This window comes from Miniopterus schreibersii, assembly GCF_964146895.1.
Source record: "Miniopterus schreibersii genome assembly, chromosome: 9".
NCBI lineage: Eukaryota > Metazoa > Chordata > Mammalia > Chiroptera > Miniopteridae > Miniopterus > Miniopterus schreibersii.
The window spans coordinates 38212726-38231878 of NC_138118.1; the positions used below are offsets into that span (position 1 = coordinate 38212726).

At 33.9% G+C, this 19153-nt stretch overlaps 1 protein-coding gene across 10 annotated transcripts in view; it reads right to left on the reverse strand.

Annotated features, from left to right (window-relative positions):
* The window catches only part of SUGCT (succinyl-CoA:glutarate-CoA transferase), an 844228-nt gene that overhangs the window by 552840 nt on the left and 272235 nt on the right, over positions 1–19153 (reverse strand). The window lies entirely within an intron of this gene.

Here is a 19153-nt window from a genome sequence, read left to right on the forward strand (position 1 = left end):
CAGAACTTCCAAGTTAGCCACTGAAAAACAAGGCATGGAGAGTAAATTGTAATTTCATTAAATCAACAAAAATAAGGAAAAGGAACTAGAAGAAAAGGGAATCAAAGTAAAAGGGAAAGAATGAAATCAAATTAGTTGCTACACTAGGTGAATGGACTGCATACTTCCATTAAGACACATGCAATAGATGGGATTTAAAATAACACCCAAGTATGTATTTATACCTTTTAAAAATGATATAAAAATAAAAGTGAAAATAAAAGAAAGAACTAAATAACTACCATTTAGAAACAAACAAAAAGAAAACAAATAATAATATTAATATTCAACAAGGCAGAATTTAAGTTAAAAGTATAAAACATGGCAAAGATAGGCATTATGTAATAATACAAAGCATGATTTATAAGAAAGGTTTAATTTCAAAAACACATAACATAAAAGTAAATAATGAGGATGTGAAAAATAATAACTTAGAAATAAAATAAACAAAGCAAAATAAATAAAGGCAAAGCTAACAGAAATCCAAGAAGAAATTAAAAACAAAATCATAAAGATGGATGTGAATACACATCTTTCAAAATACCATAGAGCTAGTACACTAAAAATATGTAAGCACATAAAAAACAAAATAATATAATCAATAGAAAAGCTAACTAATAATCAGCAAACAATATTTTATATAAATACATAAAGTATAATTTCCATACCATAAACAGAGAACACATTTTATTTATTTATTTTTTTAAATACATCTTTATTGATTTCAGAGAGAAGAAAGGAGAGGGAAAGAGAGAGATAGAAACATCAATGATGACAGAGTCATTGATTGAGCCCACAACCAGGGCATGTGCCCTAACCGGGAATCGAACCCCGATCGCCTGGATCCTAGGTCATGATCAACCACTGAGCCACGCCCAGCCGGGCCACATTTTATTTCAAATAGTTGAAAACACAAAAAATGCTTAATAAATATAAAATCTGACAAATTATATGATCACATCTTCTGATTATAAACCAATAAATTAAAAAAACATAATAAAAGTTTATAAAAAGAAACCTCTTTGAAAATTGATCAATATTTTCCAAAAAAATCCCTAGGTAGAAAATAAATAAAAACTGCAATTACTAATTATCTACAAGACAATGAAAAGGAAAGACTACTTTATATTAAAACTTTTCGAATACAGATAAAGTCTCACTTATAGAAACTGTGTAGCCCTAATTAAAAAACAAACAACAACAAAAAAAAAACACAAAAAAAACCTGAAAATAATGGAACCAGTATACATTTCAAATATTTAAAAAGAAGACACAAAATAAAGAAAGTCATATACAGAAATCATCAAAGAAAAAAGCTAAAATACATGATAGAAAAATATCAAAAATTTACTCTGCGCTAAAACCAATAACCACATAAAATCTCACACGTCTAATGAGGAAGAAAAACAAATAGTTGAAGTGGGCAAGAAGAAATGAAAACAGACACATAGGAAATTAGAAAAAATTATGAAAATAAAAATAAAATAACGAATTCTATGACAACATATTTGAATGTCTAACATAAATGAATAATTTTCTACAAAATACAAATTACCAAAACTTAATAAAAGTAGGAAAAAAGTAAACAAATCACTAATAATGATTATCAATCACAATTATAGAATGACCATTTTTATAGGCATGAGGCCTAGGTAGATTTACAGCTGAACTCTTTCCAAGTTTAAGAGGACTCATAATTCCGATATTATTTAAATTAATCCAGATTAAAGTAAAAAACAGAAAGCTTCCTAATTCATTTTTTAAATTTTAAACTGGCAATACCTGTTTAAAAACAAAAAATCACAGCCCTAGTCAGTTTCGCTCAGTGGTAAGAGCATTGGCGCAGGAACTGAGGGGTCTCAGGTTCAATTCTGGTCAAGCCAGGGCCCTGGTCGGGGTATGCGCAGGAGGCAATCAATCGATGTGTCTCTCTCACATTGATGTTTCTGTTTCTCCCTCTCCTCTTTCTCTCTCTCTCTCCCCCTCTCTCCCTGTCTATCTCTCTCTTCCACTCTCTCGGAAAACCAATGGGAAAAAATATCCTCGGGTGAGGATTAAAAAAAAAAGAAAAAAATCACAGTCCAATTTCACTTGTGCAGATAATGTCAATAAAATACCTAATTGAATTTATTGATATTTGCAATATTTCAAAAGAATGATGCGATATAATCAAGAAGTAGGGTTTATTTCGGGAAGCCAAAGATGACCAAGAAATATAACAGAATTCTTACATACAAACTTAAAGAAAAATTTATACAGTGGTACCTCAGTTTTCTAATGTAATCCATTCTGAAAGACTGCTTGAGTTCTGAAATGTTCAAAAACTAAGGGATCAACAGCTGACAGCTAGGCCTTAAGGTCTTGCACTCAGTGGAAGCCGTGTGGCATGTTTGACTTCCAAGGCACGTTCAAAAACCAAAGCATTTACATCCAGGTTTATGGCATTCGTAAACCAAAATGTTCGTCAACAGAGACATTCGAAAACCGAGGTGCCACAGTATTTATGTATAATTCTATAAATGGTAATAAAAGTCACATGATAAAATTCAGCAGTAATTTCTAATAAGAGCTCCAACTAAGATTGAAAGAAAATAATTATAGTAAATACAATATAAAAAGACAAACATCATTAAAATCAGAAGGACCACTGTTATCTAAAATGAGATTTTGAGATTCTAGTATATAAAGATGAAAAATAAAATAATTGGCATAAACAGATGGTACAAAATTATGTTTAGACATATATTTTATACCTAGAAACACACACACAAAAAAAACCCTAAAAATAAAACTACAATTCATAAGGCAATTTGATAAAATGACCAGATAGGTTATATGCGAACCAACATTTTATGTCCAAAAAATGTCATTCAGAAATTAAAATAGGAAACAATTGCCATTCACAACAGTGAAAAATATCTATGAAGGCATAAAATTATATTCTTAAGTACAAAATAAGATTTGAACAAGTAGATAAACAAACTTTGTCCTTGAAAAGGAAGATTTGATGCCAAAATGTTATAATTACATATCCTCCAAAAAGTATAAACTTTGGAAGCAATCCAGTTGCTTTCAAATCCAATCACAATAATTTTGAATTAGATTAAAATGACTTCATTATTCATATAGAAGAATAAATGTCTAAGAAGAGAAAAAACATATAAAAACAAAAATAAATTGATCACTTTCCAACAATCATCTAAAACTTGCTATAACATCATCATAAACAAGAAAGGAGTTCCAGTCAAGATAGCAGGGTAGGTGAACACAGTACACAGAACCTCCCACAACCACTTCAAAATTACTACTAAATTACAAAATAAACATCATTCATAACTGCCTGAAGTCTAGCTGAAGAGAAGTCCTACAACTGAGGATATAAAGAAAAAGCCACATCTACATGGATAGGAAGGGCAAAGACACAAAATGGACTAGTCCCACATCAACATGTGGTGGTTAAAGACTGGAAGGGATATCTCAGCTATGGAGTTTCCGCTAAAAAGGGAAGAGGTCCCAGCCCCAAATCAGAACACCCAGCCCAGGGTTCTGATCATGGAAAGAGAGGTTCCCATAACTTCTGGCTGTAAAAAACAGTGGGGATGTGGTTGAGAGACAGAAGGCTTCTGGAGTCCTACATTTTCCTATTAAAACACTCAGATGTACTCAAACTCACTCGCTCTGAGATTCAGCTCTGGGGTAGCAGCTTGAAAGGTACCAGGGACATACGACAGGGAACTGAATTGTCTGGCTTGAGGGTGAAGGCTGGAGGGGCAACATTCTTAGAGATACAAGTGCTGGCAGAGGACATTGTTCCTGTGCTGAGCCCTTCCCAGCAGAGCCAGCAAGCAGGTGCCATATCTGAATTTCCAACAACCTGGCTAACATGTTTGCCTCACCCTGGTAATTCCCTGAGACCTGTCCTAACCCAAATTGTGGGCCCACTCAAGCTGTTTCCAGTGGCTCCTCATACAAATGGCCTCTCTTGCCTCATGCTTTGGACTTTACTAAAATCTCTCAAACAAGCAGCATCTGGCCTCTGCAAACCCTGTACCGCTTGCTAAGTGGCCCAGGCATGACACTAGCAAAAGATGGCCTCTGTATGCAGCTTGGCCTCTCCCGGGTAACTCCAAGTCCAGCACAAGTAGCAGCCATCTGCAAATCACTTTGTAGCTCATGCCAGGTGGCCCCAGGCAGGGCACAGGCAGTAGCTGATCTTGACCTGTACTGCCCAGGAGGCTCCAGAGCTTAGTATTCCCAGTGCACAGCTTTAGAACACATGGAAACACCACCCAATCACATCCACAAGCACCCCACCCAAGGGGCAGGCTCAGCAGGCACTAGAGCATTGCTGAAGCAAATCCTCTGTAAGGTCAGCTCTCACACAGGATATCCTCCACCATGGTCTTAGCTAGTCCTCAAAACTGATTGGCCTGTGGGTAAATCCTTCCCATTGACATGCTAACAACAATCAAGGCTCAACTACAACAGGAGAGGGCAAACAGCCCACACAAGGGGAGCACCTGGAGTACCCAGCTCAAGTGACTAGGGAAGCTGCACCACTGGGCCTTACAGGACACCTACTACATAAGGCCACTCTACAAAAACAGGGAGACATAGCAGCTCGAAAAAAATTTTCAACAAAAACATAGGAAACATAAAAATGGAAATAGAAAACATAAAAAGAATAGTCAGAAATGAAGAGTGCATTAATTTAAATGATGAATACATTACAGGAAATCAACAGTGAAATAGATGAAGAAGAGGATCAAATCAGTGATTTGGAAGATAAGGAAAAAGAAAACACCAAATCAGAACAGCAGAAAGAAAAAAAATTCAAGAAAATGAGCATAGTTTAAGGGGCCTCCAAAACAACTTCAAGCATACCAACAATTGCATCACGGAGGTGCCTAAATAGAAGAGAGGCAGCAAGGAATTGAAAACCTATTTGAAAAAAATAATGATGGAAAATTTCCCTAACCTGGTGGAGGAAATAGGCACACAAGTCCAGGAAGCACACAGAGTTTCACACAAGATAAATCCAAAGAAGCCCACATCAAGACACATCATAATTAAAATGCCAGTGGTTAAAGACAAAGAGAGAATCTTAAAAGCAGCAAGAAAAAAGCAATTAGTTACCTATAAGGGAGCTCCCATAGGCTGTCAACTGATTTCTCAACAAAAACATTGCAGGCCAGAAGGGAGTGGCAAGAAATATTAAAGTGAAAAGCAAGGACTTATAACTAAGATTACTGTACCCAGTAAGGCTATCATTTAAAATTGAAGGACAGATAAAGAGATTCCCAGACAAGAAAAAATTTAACAAGTTGATCACCACCAAACCACTATTACAAGAAATGCTAAAGGGCCTTCTTTAAGAAAAAGAAAAAAATAGGATAAAAAATATGAATTATAAATGACCATAAAAAGAATGAAATCTAACCATTTGTGATAGCAGGGATGGACCTAAAGGGTATTATGCTAAGTGAAACAAGCCAGTCAGAGAAAGAGAAATACCGTAGGATTTCATTTATATGTGAAATATAAAAAACAATATAAAGACAAAACAGAAACAGGTTCATAGATATAGAGAACAGACTAATGGTTGGCAGAGGAGAGGGGAGTGGGGGACTTGGTGAATAAAGGTAAAGGGATTGAGAACATAGTAGTTACAAAACAGTCATTGGGATGTAAAGCACAGCATAGGAAATGCAGTCAATAATACTTTAATAACTCTGTATGGTGCCAGCTGGGTACTGGAAATATCAGGGGGAACACTGTAAAGTATATGATTGTCAAACCAATATGCTGTATACCTGAAACTAGTACTAAATAACACTGAATGCAATCGGTAATGAAAAAAATAAATAAAGGAAGTAGTTCATGAAAACATATTAAAATGAGTGCATACATGTAAAAGCAAAAATTTTAATTCACTTTTTATTGTGAAACTTTTCAAATATACAAAGAGAACAGTATGATAAACCATCTTGTACCTGTCACTAGCCTCTACAATTACCAACATTTTGTCATTCTTCTTTTATCTAGTCTTCATTCATTAATTTATATTTTATTTATATTTTCTGGAGTTTTTTTAAAGAAAATTTCAGATAGCATATGGTTATACCCACATTACTTTTCACATGTGTCTCAAAAAGATAAGGATTGTTTAAAAATACCATTATCACACTTAACAAAGTTTTGAAGTGCCTTAAATACCAAGTCTGGGTTCAGTTTTCACCAATCTATTTAAAAGTTTTTTATGGTTGCCCTGACTGGTGTGCTCATACACCGAAGGGTTCAATTCCCTGTCAAGGGCACTATCTGGATTGTAGGTTGGATCCCCACCCCAGTTGGGGCACATGTGGGAGGCAGCCAAAGGATGTGTCTCTCTCACATTGGTATTTCTTTCTCCAGCCCTCACTTCCACTCTCTCTAAAAATCAATGGAAAAAATATCCTCTAGTGAGGATTAATAACAAAAAGAAACAACAATTTTTTTATGGTTTGGTTATTAGTTTGTTCAATTCTTATTAGTTTGTTCAAATCAGTATTCAAATAAGATCTACACATTTTATTTAAAACAAAAACTAGAAGTAAATAACTCAGTTAAAAGAAAGAGTAAGTTGTAGTTGACAATATAGATAAGATTTAATATGAAAAGAATTTTATTTTAGCAAGAAAAACACATTTATTCAAAATACTGTCAAAACTAGCCATCCACCTATAAGTAAATTAAGTTGGATATTACTTCCCATCACTTAAAGAAACATTTTATGTAAATATACAAATGGAAAAATAAAATTAAAATAAAATAAAATTTAGGAAAATAAATGTTAGGACAACATTTTAATCAAGGCCTTTTTAATCAAAGGTAGAAAATCCAAATGTTCTATAAGAGAAATCAGACATATCTGGCTAGATAAAAGAAAAAACATAGTCAAAGATGAAAAATGGATTGGGAAAATTTCATTACTATAAAGAGTCCCTACATATTAATAAGAAAAATACTAAAACAAGCAAAAATATAATCTGAATGGGAAATGTAGATATCCAATATTAAAATAGCAGGGCTCTTCAATTTCTTACCCATTAGTTTGTGTAAATTTTTAAAGAATGATAATACCCAGTACTAGAGAAAATTAGAGGTACGAGGAGAAAAACATTTTAAAATACTGTTGGTAAAAATGTGAATTGCTTTTGCATCCCCTTAACTTATAACAAACCCAGCCTGATAATCTACAGTGTGGATATAATAGCCATAGTTTACACATATTTAAAAGAATGTTTACTGTAGAATTTATTATGGTGGCAAAAATGGAAATAATAAACTACCCATCAATGAGGAAATAAATCATGTTACATCCAAGCCATGAAATACTATGCAACTATTCAAAAGAATCATGTCTTGAAAAGAAAAATTTCCATGATCATGATGTACTGGATAAGTATTATCACCTTTTCTTTATATTTATCAATATAATGTGGAAAATTATACCTCATTGCTGTGATTTAAATTTATTTGATAACCAATTACATGCAAAGACATTTTTCATGTTCTTATTGGCCATATTTTTAAAATAAATTACCTCTTACTGTTGCTCATTTTTCTATTAGGGTTTTCATATTTTCCTTATTGGCTTGCAAAATTGTTTACACATAAGGAATCACTCCTTGACCATCAAATCACATTATAAATATTTGTATTTATCACATAAAGGTATATATGAAGTGATCCTTCTCACATGCAGATGTTATACATTTTTAAATTGTTAAATATATCAATAATTTGATTTGCCCTTATATCGGACTTAAAATGTACATTGCCACATAAATAGTATATAGATGTTTTCCCATTTTTTCTTTGAGAACTCATAAAGTTTTTATTTTTTACATTTAAATCTTTAAACCATCTGGAGTTTATTTTGGTAAATGAAGTGAGAAATCTGACTCTCCCATGGAAATAAGGTTTTTGCCTGAAACAGCAGACAGGAGCCCCAAGAAGGTCAGACATAGCCAAACTATTTTTTAAAATGTATCTTTATTGTTGAAAGAATTACAGATTTCCTCCTTTTTTCCCCACTGACCCCTTCTACCCCATCCCCACCCCCTGCCCTAGGCCTTCACCACACTATTGTCTGTGTGAAATAAGCCAGGCAGAGAAAGACAAATGCCACATGATCTCACTTATATGTGGAATCTAAAGAACAAAATAAACTGATGAACAAAATAGAGCCAAACAGTATTTTTGAGGGGTTAGGGTAGAAGAAAAACAAACAAGCAAAAAATAAAATAAAACTAGCTATGGAAAACTGGCTTACAGAAAAGTAGTTTCCCCATGTATAGAAAATAAACTAAGCACAGAGAAAATTTCCCTGCTTGGGTATCCCATGTCTCTAACTTCTTTCAGATTACTAAATCACTAGTATAAATTTATTCCATACAGCCATTCAACAATAGGTCTCATACTAGAGAATATTGATAAGATACCAAAAAATCCATCCATTCTACTTATTGGCAAATACATTGTCAGAATAAATCTTTTTTATTTAAAAATGTATAAATATAAAGATGAAATGATACCCATAAAGATGCCCTACAAAAGAAAATCAATATAGCATGTAAGAGGTAAAGAACATATTTTTAATGTAAATACAAGTAAACATAAGTAAATTTTAGAAAGCACTTATGCCCCCAAGGAAATTGAAGAAAACACTCTGGACTCTCAGAACAAAAAAAGTAAAGAAGAGCTAAGAAAAAAACCCTTACAGGAAAAAATTGACAGACTCACTAAAATAGTGAAGGAAGGAAAGAGAATGACTTCATACAATTTAAAATTGGACTAAAACGTATAAGCCATGGACACAGACAATACTGTGGTGAAGGTCTAGGGTAGGGCAGGAACCAGGTGGAAGGGGGCAATGGGAGGACAATGTAATAGTCTCAGCAACAAAGATAATTAATAAATTAATAAATAAATAAATAAATAAATAAATAAAAAATATAAATAAATAAATAAAATTGCACTAAAACTTATAAAGGTCACAATTTATACTGCAAAAAATCTTATAAGTCACATGGAAGACAAACTTATAAACCTAGCCCAGATTGAAGATTAAAATGGTTAAAAATTATAAAAATTATATAAGATATAAAATGGAGATTCAACATATAAATAATGTATTTTACTATAGAAGAAATCTCAACAAATGAGACAAAAGCATCTAATATTACAGGAGAAACTTTCCTTAACAGTTGCTTGTTGTTGCTGTTTAATATTATCTTGGAAGAATGAAGAAACAAGAATAAGCATCAGCTAGTTTTACAAACTACAATTACTTTAAGCAGTATAAGGATTTTGTCTTGGTCAGCGCATTTCACCACTGAAAATGATTAGTTCCTGGTTAAACTTTGCCTTCCTAACAAGATAAGTAGATGTACCAATAAGAATTGAGCATTCTGTAAGTTAAACAGGAGGAAACAAGCCAATGAGAAGAGAGTGGCTTTTGAAGTGATAGTCATGATGACTCTGAGCAGCTACCAGAATCTTTGGTCCAAAGGACAAAAATTTGAGGTTTTAGAACACTATATAAGAAATGATCAGATATGAAACCCTACTGGCACTTTTTGACTTCCATTTTGAACAAGAAATCATTTATATCGTATTTGCCATCAACAACGCCCAAGAAGAGCATCTGAACAATTGAACAGAGTTAAGAAAGTAGATGGTGTGGTAATAAGGAGATAGAAAGAATGCTCTGCCATTTTTTGTGCACCATACTCAATAAATTTCCCTCTTTAAATGTCTGATTTATTGCCCTCTGTCAGTGGTTAGAGAGCCATTTTGCCTAGTCTGTATTCTTTTAGCTTAATCAGAATTTATCTATAACAAAATTACTGAGCTGAATAAAAATCTAAATCTTCTGACCAAAAATCTTCATCCCAGACAGGACACAACTAATTAAATCTAGAAAAATCCTAGTGAATATTTGTGAAGTATAAAGAAATAGTCCTTGAAAAGTGTTCTTTTTTAAAAATTGGCAGATGAGCCTATGTAACTTCTTCACAATATTACAGATGGAATCAAATATATATTTTTTTAATGGAGAAAGAGAAATTCTCAAGAATTCTATATTCAGACAAAATGTCACTCACTTCGAAAGACAAGAGAAATATATTACCAAATATGTAAGGGCTCATAATATATACCAATCATGTATACTAGAGGAAAAATAAAATGTTTGGAGGCACATTTCAGTCACAGAGAGGTTAAGTAAGACAAAACAACAACAGCAAAAAGACTCATGAGCTGGGTCTGCATGGCTCAAGCCTTATGAACATGCAAATTGTGCTATGAAAGAAATGGGAAGGAATATTGCCACTACTTAATCTCCAAATTATATCCAAATAGCTGCTAAAATATGAATATATAATAGAATAAACTACTATAATAATTAAAAGAAAGATACATGAGTTAAAAGTAATACTTTAAATAGTAACTAATACAAAATAACAAAATATGCAAACAGAAATTGGAAAGTTGTAGAGCAAAGAAAGTAAAAGGGCCCAAATTCCTTTGATTTTTCAAGAGAAACAATATGGTTTGTTTCTTCATGTGGGTAACTTGAAAAATATAATTTCAAGTAAGTTTTTTAACAGAAAATGTTTTTTAGTAAAAATTAAAGCAAATATATACCTTCCAAATTACTAGAAGGAACATAAAAGCAACACAGCAAGGTTTCAAAAGACAAAAAATAAAGGGAATAATAGAAAAGATTTTTTAAAATTCTAATCATTTCTAATTTTTTGAGGATGCTCCACACTGTTTTCCATAATGGCTGTACAGTCTGCATTCCTACCAACAGTGTACTTGGGTTCCTTCTTCTCTACATCCTCACCAGTACTTGTTGTTTGTTGATTTATTTATAATAGCCATTCTGGTAGGTGTGAGGTAGTGCCTCATTGTCATTTTAATTTGCATCTGTCTGATGATTAGTGACATTGAGCATTTTTTTCATAGGTCTTTTGGCCATTTGTACGTCTTCTTTGAATAACTGTCATTTGACCCAGTGATCCCACTTCTAGGTATATATCCTAAGAAGCCTGAAACACCAATCAGAAAGAATATATGCACACCTATGTTCATAGCAGTGTTATTTATACTAGCTAATATCTGGAATCAGCCCAAGTGGTCAACAGTAGATGAAAGGGTAAAAAAATGTGGTATATTTACACAATGGAATACTATGCAGCTGTCAAAAGCAGAAAATCTCTTACCTTTTGGGATGGAACTGGAGAGGATTATGATAAGCAAAATAAGCCAGTCAGAGAAATACAAGTATCACATGATCCCATTCATATGTGGAATCTAATGAACCAAGTAAACTGATGAACAAAACAGATCCAGAGACTTAGAAGCATGGAACAGATTGTCGAATCTCAGAGGGAAGATGGGGTTGGGGGAGTGGATGGAGAAAGATTAATTAAAGAACTTAAATGCATATATGTATAACCCATGGACACAGAAAATAATATGGTGAAAACCTGGGGAGGGGGGAGAAGGAAGGGAAAGGGGGTCAATGGGGGGGAGGGGACATCTGTAAAACTTCCAACAATAAAGATCAATTTTAAAAATAAATAAAAAATAAAGTTTTAAAAAACTTTTAAATTAATAAAAATTCAAATCATGTTTGTCAGAAGTAGAATCAAATATATCAGTAATATATAAATGAGCATTAAAGAGAGCACTACATTTTAAAAAACATCAAAATCAAAATTATTCCAAAAAGTTCAAAATAAATGTAAGAATAATAATGATAATAGTATATACTTATATAGCGCAGAGTATGCTCTACGCATCACCAAACGCATTTTACATCTTACTCATTTAAACCCTCAAAACATCCACATTTTATAGATTATAAAACTGAGGTACAGATTGGTTAATTAACTTGCCTATCAGGTAATAGGTAACACATCTATGGTCAAACCCATGAAGCCTGGCACAAAAACACATGGTTTTAATCACAATACAGTGATGCACCACATAACATTTAGGTTAACAACAAACTGTATATATGATGGTGCTCCCATAAAATTATAATAAAGCTGAAAAATTCATACCACCTAGTGGCATCATAGCACAACACATTACTAATGAGTTTGTGGTCACATAAAAGTATAGCACATACAGTTATGTTCAGTACATAATAGTTGATAATGTTAATAAATGACTATGCCACTATACTATACTTTTTATCCTTATTTTAGAGGGTATCCTTTCTAATTATTAAAAAAAAAAAATGTTGGCTGTAAAACAGTATGCCATATTATGTCGGCAATAGCCTCATACATTTCTCATTTACCATGTCTCTTAACTGCATCATATTTTCTTCTGCTTTATTTAATTTCATGTTGTTCTGTACAGTAACATGCTGTACAGGCTCACTGCCTAGGAGCAATAGGCTATACCATATAGCTTAATTGCATAGTAGGCTATACCATCTAGGTTTGTGTAAGAACATTCTATGATGTCATCACAATAACAAAATTGCCTGACCCACCCCTGTGGTTAAGCTGCACATGACTGTACTGGTGCTCAGACATGGGTGATACTCACTGTTAGTCCCTGCAGCTCAATCACGTCTCTCTATCGCCTTCATTTATAGACAAAGTTGTACCGAACAATAATGTCATGCAAACAAATATTATAAAACCCAAGGCAAAATTATGAAATTGAATAAAAAAGAATAAGAATAACTAGATAAATATGGAGGTTATAGTACAATTCAAGATCTGAATTAGAATTAATTAGAAATAAAAAGGATATTGGTTGATGTGGCCAGTTATGAGCTATATATATCATAAGCAGTTACTACCTGGAAAACATAATGGGAAAAGATCCTACCCATTACAGTTCCCCAAACCTATAAAATGTCTAGAAATAAACAAGAGAAAAGCATAGGACCTATATGAAGAAACCTATAAAACTTAGCTGATGGGTATATTATAAGACTTGATTAATACCATGTTCCTAGATAAGACTCAATTATGGTTAACAGATCACATCTAACCAAATTAAAATTTAGCCTTAAAAAATTCCAATCAGAATCTGAAAGGTTGCTTTTCACTTGACATTTGACTCAAAATTTCTCTGAAAATTTATACCGATAATAACAGGCATGAAAATATTGGGGGAAAAAGAATGCTAGAGAATTTATAAAAATAGGCATCTAAACTTGTTATAAAATTAAAATAATGATAATAGAGTTTACCTGAGGCAATACTAAAGAATGGAAAACAGAACATAAAGTCCAGAATCATGTGGGCCTCTGTATGTGCTTATAAAATTAGTTCTTATCACTGAAGGATTAAATTAATAAGTGGTTATAAGTTAATGAGATAACTATCTGAAGGATCTATGCAAAAATACAAACTGTACTTATGTAGTAAAATTAAAAATAATTATTTTGTTTTGTTTCAGTTTGTTTTGTCTTTCCTTAGTGTTTTATATCTTGCTGAGTTCTCCAAATTTCCAACATTAAGAATGTTTTAACTTGTAATTAGGAAACCCTCATAAATGTTATTTTAATGGTGTGGATTCAATTAAAGTTGTAATTAAAAAAGAAAAATATGTTGTTTTAATTCAATAAATGTGAAAACCCTTCCACAGTGAAAGGCTTCTGAGAGAGAAAAAAAGTTGCTTTGATAACAAACTATAACCCAGGAAAACTGTGAAAGAAAAAAGAGGTGAAAATCATCTTAGAAAAATGGGACTTGGTGAGACTACAGTGAGGAACTAAGTCATAAAGGTGTTCCATAAGGTCTCCTTCTGCACGTAGAAAGGGGAGGCATCCAAGGAGGGATGGTAATAATAGAAGAAAGTCTATCCTTCTCAGTTTGCATAAGCCTGTTTTTAACATGGTTTCTGGAATAAAAATGTTCAAATGAAAATAACTAGTTTTTCTAAATTACCACTAATGTAGATGAGCATGTCTAGAAAAATCACAAAAGAATGTGTCCTCAATTATAGCTCCAACATATACGTTAAGAATATGCAAGTATGCTCATTATACATTAATAGGAACATATATTATTTAAAAGAAAGGTGAAAATTGTAGGAAGTCAGTTTCAAGTTTGAGGAATGCTCTAGGAATATTGTCATCTAAAAAAGAAAGGCATCACCTTCAATTTACCTTCTAAATTTTTTATATAATGACTACCAAATGATTGCAGAAAAGTACATTTAGTTTAAATGACTTGGAAACCTTGCTGGCATCAACTTCAACAAATAATCAATACCCTTCCAAGGAAAATAGGTAAAACAGGACTAAAGAAAACATCTCAACTCAGGGGTAGGTTAGAGAATTAATGCTAATTGAAAACTATCCTATCCTCATTAGAGATGGCTCTTACTTCAGCATATGTGTCCTGTTTTAAGCAAAGATAGCCTAGTTTAGAAGAAATATAAATAATATAAATGAAAATGCTCTTCTAATCTGTGTTGCCAATTTTCCTGTGTGCACTGAGAAATAAGTTGGGGGAGTAAAAAAAGGGTATTTATATTACCTATATTTCTTTAAAAGCCTTCTGAAAGCTCTGACCTACCAAATGCTTTTGCTGAGTATTTCCAAAACTGAATGATAGGATAAAAAATATATATATATATTCTCAATTTTGTTCATTCTTCAATACTTATACATTGAACTCATTATAACTTTTTCATTAATTTTTTGCATGATCTTCTTAAGTACTGAGGCTATTTCGATCCTTTGATGACTTAGATTTGACCACTTTAAAATATACATATATCAAGTGAAAAATAATGACATTGTTTGGTTTTTCATTTTTGCCACTAGTAGTAGTACACACATAATATTATGTATTCATCAACTTAAAAGATACAATATATGATTAAATGACTATCTTAATTTCAGGTAATATTCTAACAAATCCTTTCTGGCTTTTATTGTTTTAATAAAGCAAACTAACTGGAATTGTTCTTAAATTTTAAAAGTCATTTCAATCAAATCCTGAAAGATTGCATACCTACATTTATTACAAGTATTTTATAAGTATTTTTCCATATGCTTGTGCATTTTAATTCTCATTTTCAGTTTAGTTTGTTGTAGTCATTTAAAAGAAGGCCTTAGCTCTCTTTGTTCTTTTTTTTTTTTAAACATGTATTTAAGTTTTATTTTTGTAGGGTAAACTTTATTTCAACAATTGTGTTAATCCAAGAACTTAAACAATCATTATATTTCCCAGTTTTCTGTCCATATCTATCATTTAAAGCTCAGCAAAAATAGAAAATTAAAAAAGAGATTCTTTCTGTGCCCAAGCCAATTGATCATTGTAAAATTTCAGAATTTTCTAAACAGACACTGAATATAAATGAGCACCTAAAACATCAGTATATTGTGCAATATTATTTACTCTTTTACAAACTTCTTAAAAAACTAGAACAGATTTTGGGCATATTTATCCTTGAACTATGTCTTTATGATGAAGTTACAACTTTCACAATAAAAGAGATTTGTATAAATTAACTCAGAACTCAACAAACCCTAATCAGATTATCTCTCTAGTTTCCTAATGGTATCACAATTAAAATCTGCTATGATAGCATAATAGAATCTCATAGACTAAAAGAAAATTTCCTGATTGTTAAAAATACTAACTTTATAGAATATTTTTTATAATAAGAAACATCAATATTATAAGAAACAAAGAAAATGTAATACTTTGTTGTAATACTTAAAACATTATATATTCAGAAGTTTCGGTCCAGATGGTGGCTTAGGTAAATGCGGCACTCGAATCCTCCCATAAGCATATCAAAATTTCACCTAAACTACAGAACCATCATTCAGAACTACCTGAAATCTAGCTGAACAGAAGTTCTACAGCTAAGGATATAAAGAAGAAGCCACAAGGAGACTGGTAAAAGTGACAGAGATATGGAATGGGCCTGTCCCATATCCTCATATGGCAGGTAAAAATCCAGAGGGATATCTCTGTTGTGGAGGTCCCCATGAGGAGCGAGAGGTCCCAGCACCAGCCCAGAGTTCCGGTACTTGGAAGATAAATCCCCATAACTTCTGACTGTAAAAAACAGAGAAGACTGTGGCTGAGTGAGATGGAGGGCTGCTGAAGTCGTAGGTGGGCCCTTCTAGAAGAAGGATCCATTTATGGACTTACTAGGACTCACTCTGAGCTTCAGCACTGAGGAAGCAGCTTGAAAAACAACAGGGATGTAAAAGGAAGAACTGAATTGTCAGGCATCAAGGGAGAGCTAGAGGGGCAGCTTTCTCTAGACAGAAGTGCTGACAGAGGCCATTGTTCCTTTGCTGAGCCCCTCACACTCCCACCAACAGAGCCAGCAAGCGGGTGCCATATCTGAGTCTCCATCAAGCTGGCTAACACTGCTTACTTGGCCCTGGTGATTTCCCAAGATCTTGTCCCACCTAAATTGTGGGCCCACCCAAGCCCTTACCAGTGGCTTTTCCACACAAACAGCCTGTTTTGGCTCATGCTTCAGAGTTCCCTAAATCTCTCATAAAACCAGTATCTGGCCTTGGCGTGCCATGTATTTCTCTCTAAGTGGTCTCATGCCTGATACTAGCAGCAGCTAAACTTGGTTCACAGTTTGGCCTTGCCTGGGCACCTCCAAGCCCAGAACAAGTAGCAACCATCTGCACATCTATAGCTCATACTGGGTGTCCCTGGGCAGGGCACAGTCAGTGGCTATGGCCTCCATCCCTCAAGAGGACCCAGAGCCAGGGCACAAGATGTACAGTTTCAACCCATGTCAAAGCACCACCCAACCATCTCCACAAGTGTCACACTCAAGAGGTAAACTCAGAGGGCGCCTAAACCCTGCTGAAGTAAGGATTTCACTGTGGGGTCAACTCTTGCACAGCAGATCCTCCATAATGATCACAGCCAGTCCTCACAGCCGATGGGCCTAGGGGTGAATCTCTCCCACTGAGGTGCCAATAGCAATCAAGGATCAACTTCAACAGGAGGGTGTACACAGCCCAATAGAGTGGAGGGTTGCACCTGGAGTGCCCAATGGAACCCTACAGGACACCTACTACTTAAGGCTACTCTAAGAAGCCCAGGAGATGTAGCATCTCTACCTAATACATAGAAACAAACACAGGAAGGCAGCCAAAATGAGGAAACAAAGAAACAGGCCCCAGATGAAAGAAGAGAACAAAACTCCAGAAAAAGAACTGAATAAGATGGAGACAAGCAAGCTACTAGATGCAGAATTCAAAACAATGGTTATAAAGTATAAGGGAACTCACTAAGATGCAATACTGCTCAAGTAGCAAAGGAATCTGGGAAATGTTGGACCCTTAAGTCTCTGTAGCCTCGGGCTTGGCTGACTACCCAGAAAACCAAAATGATGACTAAAGATAAACGTCAGGCCCCAGAAAGGAGGTTAATGAATGTATAGACTGCGATAACTGACTGATGTTATCTGTTAACTTAGGCATTCATTTTTCTTTCTGGTGGTGTATGTGACTACCGACCATATGGACTTACTATTAACCCCCTATAAAAAAGAGACCCTGGCCTGGGAGAGGTATGGATTATTCCCAGATAGCCACCACTGGGAGCAGCTGCTTTGCCCATGTATATAAGTTTCTCCTATTAAAGCTCTTAAATTTCAATAAGGCTACATATCAGTTCTTCAGAATCGATCCTGAATTTAGACTTTTGGGCTTTCATTCCAACATAAGCATTCTCAAAATCTTAGGGGAAGAGTAGGTGAACTTAGTGAGAACTTCAATAAAGATATAGTAAACATAAAAATCGATACAGAAAACATTTAAAAAAGAGTTAAAAATAAAAAAATACACTAATTTAAATGAATCATCATTGAAGCAGATAAAACAGAGGATCAAATAAAAAATTTGGAAGATAAGGAAGCAGACAACACCCAATCAGAAGAGCAGAAAGAAAAAAGGATCCAAAAAGGGAGGCTCTGGGACAGCTTCAAGCAGCCCAAAATTTGTATCATGGGGATGCCAGAAGGAGAAGAGAGAACAAGGAATTAAAACCTGTTAGAAAAAATAATGATGAAAAACTTCCCTAACCTAGTGAAGGAAATAGACATACAAGTCCAGGAAGCACACAGAGTCCCACACAAGATAAACCCAAAGAGCAAGACACATCATAATTAAAATGCCAAAGGTTAAAGACAAAGAGGGAATCCTAAAAGCAGCAAGAGAAAAGCAATTAGTTACCTACAAGGGAGCTCCCATAAGGCTGTCAGATGATTTCTCAACAGAAACTTTGCAGGCCAGAAAGGAAGGGCAAGAAATAGTCAGTGATGAAATGCAAAGATCTACAACCAAGACTATTCTACCTAGCAAGGCTATCATTTAGAAACAAAGGACAGATAAAGAGCCCTCCAGAAAAGAAAAAGCTAAAGGAGTTCATTACTACCAAACAAGTATTAGAAGAAATGTTAAAGGACCTTCATTAAGAAGAAGGGGGAAAAAAGATAAAAAACATGAATAATAAAATAGTAATAAGTACATATCTATCAACAATTACTTTAAATGCAAATGGATTAAATACTCCAATCAAAAGTCATATAGAGGCTTAATGGACAACAAAACAGGATCCTTACATATGCTGTGTACAAGAGACTTGACTTAAATGGGAAGACACACACAGACTAAAAGTAATGGGATGTATAAAGATATTTCATGAAAATAAAAGCAAACTAACAAACAAAAACACTGGGGTAGCAATATTTATATCAGACATAATAGACTTTAAAACAATGGCTATATCAAGAGACAAAGAAGGACTGGGCAATTCCACTCCTGGATATTTATTTGAAGAAACTCAAAACATGAAATAAAAAAACACATGCATCTGTATGTTCATTGCAGCATTACTTACAATAGCCAAGACAGGGAAGCAACCTAACTGTCCATCAATACTTGAATGGATAAAGAAGTGGTGCACATATAGAATGGAATATGACTCAGCCATAAAAAAAGAATGAAATCTTGCCATCTACAACATGAAGGGACATAGAAGGTATTGTGCTGAGTAAAACAAGTCAGGCAAAGGAAGACAAATGCCATATGATT